We start from the raw sequence: 6,152 nt of genomic DNA on the forward strand, positions 1-6,152 counted from the left end.
AGCAATGCATTAGGGGAGAGGACTCGGTACTTGAACATTTTCCAATAGTTGTGATACTAGTGGTTCATTTGATACCTACACTTATTGACTTAATGTCCAATTTTTTTGACAACATTGTACCAATATTTGTGACTTTAAAATTGTTAGTACAATTTTGACTACCCAAAATTGAATAAAATGTACCCTTAGTTATAAAAATTGACCAATGATGTGATGCTACATTAGCTGTTCAACTATGGGTACCCTTTATGCATGACCATTGGTCCCACTTTTTTTTGGGTCGTTTTGGAGAAGTTGGCAAAAAGCATGCTAGTGTAGCATCATAACAAGTGACGTGGACTTGAAACCTTAGTTGTAAGTAGGCGACTCACTAAGTAAGCTACTATAAAAAATTGAGAGCAATTTAATATTTTTACATAAGGTTTTGATAAGTGTGAATTTAGGGTGTTCAAGCACTGGGTCCTCTCCCCTATGGGCTGTTGATTTCGAAAGACATATTACATTCCCCCTAGGTGTTGATTCATCATTACTCATTACTTTTTGCCTTTAAGTATCTCGCACTCACCCCCAACATCAACTCTGCGGCAAGGCCCTAATCAATAGGACCAATATTTCATGTACATGTAGCATTACCAATTCAATAATAATGTACTAAGTAGTATTGAATTCAAATTTTGTACAATACTAATTTTTACTTGTATTATTCTTGTTTACATACATAGTCACTCATTTCTTCCTCACTATCTTTATCTTGTCTTACTTCTCTTAATGTTTCGCTCCTATGTATCTATACTCTATTTCCTCTATGCTTTAACCTTATGTTTCTTTCTATTTTTTATACATCTCTATCAACCTTTCTAGGCACCGGCTATGGTACAATTTATTTGCACCGTTGAAAACCATGGAAAACATTTCATGCCCCCCATTTGTATGCATCAAACCCATCCATAGATACATGTCATGTCCATTGATTGCCTTTCACACATCACCTTTGTCATACTTTCATCATAGTTCACAACACCTAAGGACATGATGACTTCAGATGTATTTCATTCCATCAGAAAGATGTGTTGTACAACATTAATAATAAACATAAATATGCCCACAGATATAAAATTATATTCGGTCATTTTTTTTTATTTTTTTTATTTTAGTTTTACATTATTCAAATTTAATTAATTTTATTATTACTTAAAAGTTATTATAATACTAATAATATATATATATATATATATATATATATATATATATATATATATATATATATATATATATATATATATATATATATATATATTATAATTATTATTTTTGGTTAAAATTCATTATTATTTTAATAATAATTTTTACTTTGGTATATTACTAAATCAAAATTGGTAAGTTATTCTATAGATATTATTTTTTATTTTTTGATTGATTAAGAAATGTTTAAGTATATCTTTAATTTTTTCTCTTAATTAGATTATAAGACTTAAAAATATTTAATTCTTTGGAAACTAATGAATGATTTTTGAATCTTATATTTAATAAAAAAATCATATGTTAGTATTTATATTATAATTCGAGAGAATAGACTAAGGAGATAAATGTATAACAAATATTTTAATTAATAAATCTATTTGCATTCATTTTACATTTCAATAAAGAGAAATGATCTAGGTTCTAGCTTGCTACCAAGAATAGGCATGCAAGGTTCACAATAGTCATTACTAAGAATGAGAACAAATCTTTAGTTTGAACATATTATTCAAAACCATGCTCATATGTTACAAAAAAATGCTCATTTGACCATGTTATTCATAATCATACACTTATATGTTACTTCAATATTTGTGTTATTACAATATTAAAGTTTAGTCAAATGTTACATGCTAACTTATTCAAAATTCTACATGAGAAGTTGGAAATAACATAAACACATGACGGTGAACAATTAGAGTACAAAAACTATAACTCAAAGCATCATAATGCTTTCACCATGAGAACAAATCAAATCATTTGCAAAAGCATAAAATAAAGAAAGTAGTATTTGGATGATAAAATACTGCAATAAGTTTTGAAAATCCCTCATAGTAAAGAATTTTTCCTTAACTTATATTAAACCCTCTTTTGATTGGAACCAATTTTACCAGTTCAATCAATTTAGAAAATAACATTCATCGTTATACTCCATACAGATATCATCAAGACCTGCAAATGTATTGAGTTAATAATAAGAATAATTTTCAAACCAAAGTACATAATTGATTAAAATTCATTACATATTTTCCTTACCATCTCAACTTTGTATTGTGTTCATTTATGTCATTATTTGATTAAGATCAATAAAAGATGCTTCCACATGTTTTTTAATGGTTTGTTGATAAGCTAGATCTGCAAAAGAAATAACATCTAACATATATCTTGAATAAAATTAAAATGCATTTGTAAATTAAATACTAAAAATTATGTTCATTTCATAATTCCATTACCATATCGCACTTCCATTAAATCATTTTTTGTTGGTGTCTGATTGGATTCAATGGAAAAAGGTGACATTTGTTCTTGATTTTTTCGTTGATCATCTAATCCTACAATAGCATGAACATTTAATATGTCAATTTCAATAAAATAAATTTACAAAGTAAAGACTAATAATTGATTTATTTATATTTTTATAATGTCATTACCATATCTAGTTTGTATTACATCTATTGTTGTTAATTTTTGGTTAAGATCAATAGAAAATGGCAACACAAGTTGTTGAGCTTCTTGTTGACCATCCAAAGCTATAACAAAATTCATATTTAATGTGTTAGCTTCGGTAAAGTGTTCAAGTGTGAAATTAATTTATGTTATTAATCTAAAAACTATTAGAATTACTAGCTACATGTAACAATTTGTTGAAAGGTATAGGTGGGGATAATATCGAGCATTGATTTTTGATCTCTACCAATTATATTTGATTTGTTTGTTTAAAAATATACAAAAGTGGTTAAAAATAAGGACAAAGATTTTTTTAATAAAAGTAATAAAGGTTTTTAACATTAAAAAACTTACCATTTGTATATTGCACTTCTTCTATTATTGTATGGTTTAAATCAATGGAGAAAGGTAACTAACGTCATAGAGTGCTTTCTTGATCAACCAAACCTATAATGACATATATTTAATAGATGAAATAATAGTAAGGAAATTTTTTATGTAACTTACTAAAATTATTATTTTTAAATGCACTCACCTTGTTGTCTAATAATATGTCTTTCTTTTTTGATAGCTATGCCTAAGCGATTTGTGACCTTTTTCTGCTTTTTGTTTTTGTGTCCTATTGAGGGAAACTGGAAATTTTCACACTCCTCAAATCTACTATTTAAGTTTCTAGATAGGGATTTTCATTTTTGGTGAGTGGAATTCTTTTTTTCTTTTCATTTCTCTTGGACTAAACCATGGTGGAATTCATTTCATAGACATGTTATCTGAGCCAAGAATTGGTTCGAATTTGGAAGATGAAGCAAGAGATGCATGAATATCTCTAAATCTATCAACATATGGACTAAAAATGTCTTTGTCATGATCACTAGTTGGTAAATTTTAGAGAAATGAATTTATATAATCAACTAATTTTTGAAACTTATCATTGATAGTGCTAGATGAATTTTGACCATCTACAATATTAATAACAATGTAAAAGTCAATAATATTGAGAAAAATGAAAAGTTTGTTAAGAATAATGGATTGGAAATTTTGTAGTTGTATCACCTTCACCAACATTAACAACCTCGACTTGATTCTGTGAAAGTATACAACCATCTACGATTGTAATATGGAATAATTAATGTTGATAATCATAAAATTATTTAATATTTAATTACACAAATCATATCATCAGTACCAATGACATTAATTTTCAGACTGGAACTTCCTCTCACTTTCTCATCATCTACAACCAATGGATTACAAGCTTTTGTAATTAAAAATGACTAATAATGTTAATTAAAAAAATATATTATTAAAATATAGATAAGTTAATCTTAAATCTTAAAAGATACTTACCAACAACTTCATTATGTGTGTTCCTTTCTAGAATATATCAGACCAAATATCAATTATAAGAAAATTCAAGTGAGTGGATTTAAGATCACGTTATAAGGGTAAAAAATGTTTATATATCTCTTGCCGCATGTTTTGAATACTTTCCTTTTCTGACATTGGAAACAAGCAAGATTAGGTTTTTCCTCTATTCCGAGAGGTTTCATGGGAAATGTGATTGTCTACAGGTTTCAAATAAATGGCACGTTGTTGTTTTCTATTGCCTTTGCTTTCGTATTAGCAGACTCAGGCTATAAATTTATATCTATAGGTGTGGCTAGTCTTCCTAGGGCCCCCACTGAATGTTTCTCTACTACTTCTAATAGCTTAGACTGACAGGTGTTAACCGGTTTGTAATTGTCATAGACCAAACCCATTACAGATTCACGTTATTGGTTTTGAATATTTAGTTAGGTATAAGCGAAGTATTCTGCTTTGCTGGTCTTACTTAAAATTAGTCTTCAAGAATAATATTATTGGCCTGAGTTTTATATAGCTTATGTACTATTCAAAAGAATGTCTTTGTAATCTAAATTTCAGATTTGAACTAACCATTTCAGATAGTGAATGAATTATTGAATATGATCTGGAACGTCTATCAAAATAGGGACAATTGATTTAGACGAATTTTTTTTTAAAATATAAATATATCATATCTTGTGTTTTCTTAAAATCAGTGCAAAATAATGTATAGTTTTTGCAAATGAAAATATACCATAATTGAACAAACCTTATTTTATTGGTTTTTCTATTTTTCTTATTTCTAATATAAATTTGTAAATTAATATTTTGCTTTACACTAAACAATATACTATCAGAACAAGGATACTGAATAACTGACACGGAAATACTATGGACAGTCAGATTTTCAAGGAATATATTTTGAATACATATATATTTTAATTGTAAATTCTAAAGATTCAATGCATACTATTGCATATGGAAATAGAGGTTTCATTTGAAACCTCCGGCTCGGATTAGCCAGCAAAAACATGCCAAATGCATATAACAATTGCGTCAGAGTTGCGATTTATTTTCGCCCAAATTTGAAATTCATCTCTTAATTTTTTAAAGGTTGGGCAGAATTCGACTGCAATAATTTAAAAGTATGATCAAACTCGTAAATTTGCTGACGTAGGCAATCTCATTCGATTCTAGTTCAATACAGGCCGCAGATTTGCACCAAAGGTAGAACCTGAACACTTTGGCCGAATAAATGACTGTCGTGGAAAATGTTCCTCTTATTATTTACTCTGTAGAATTGAGTTAGGGACGTAATACTTCTTCAAAAGTATTTGTCTAATAAAAACTCTATGTTTTAAACAAGGGCTTTGGAACTGCTTCGCAGCAAAATGATTTTTATTTTATTTTATTTTCTTGAACATCGGAACAACGAAAGACAATAATTCTTTGTTTAATCCCTCGCTCTATACGAACCTAACAAAGTATTTTGCATTGATCCTTGAAAGGACACTTGATTTATCTATGTTATGTCGCTTAAATTACTTTACGAATCGCAAAAACAAATTGAAATTTAACGTAAAAACAGAACAAGGTTATGAGTTGAATGAGACAATAATATCCTCGAGAAGGTGCACAAAACAAGGAATCATCAGCAGTTTCTGTCTTCAGACGGATTTGATTTGTGATTCCGTCACCTGCCGATCATCTCTCTGTCTCTTGAGTCCATTGACCAATTCAGGCATCTGCTTTTCCATATCTCCTGCAACTACTCTCGAGAGCGCAGAAATAATAGCGGAACTTTCCTTTGCAGAGCGATCGAAAATGAAAGAAAAATTACTCACATGAAAGCACTCTTTCCGATCCAGAATCAGATTTGATCCATCTCTTTGCTTCCCCACTTTTTCCTCTCGCTTTTCACTCTACTAAAAACTAGGGTTTCAGCAGAGCTGCTCGCATCAGCGATTTGTATAAAATAGCTTTCTTTCCCCTGACAGTTGCTTCCGATTCACGCAGCCATGAAACCTCCGCCAAGAAAATGAAATTTAGGGCATTGACGCCATTAGAACAAGAAATATTATACCTTGGGAGACATTTTCAAGCATTTCTGAAATCTGGTCCAA

The sequence above is a fragment of the Cupressus sempervirens genome, chromosome 9, assembly GCF_028749045.1.
Source record: "Cupressus sempervirens isolate cs-2001-9-10 chromosome 9, ASM2874904v1, whole genome shotgun sequence".
Taxonomy (NCBI): Eukaryota; Viridiplantae; Streptophyta; class Pinopsida; order Cupressales; family Cupressaceae; genus Cupressus; species Cupressus sempervirens.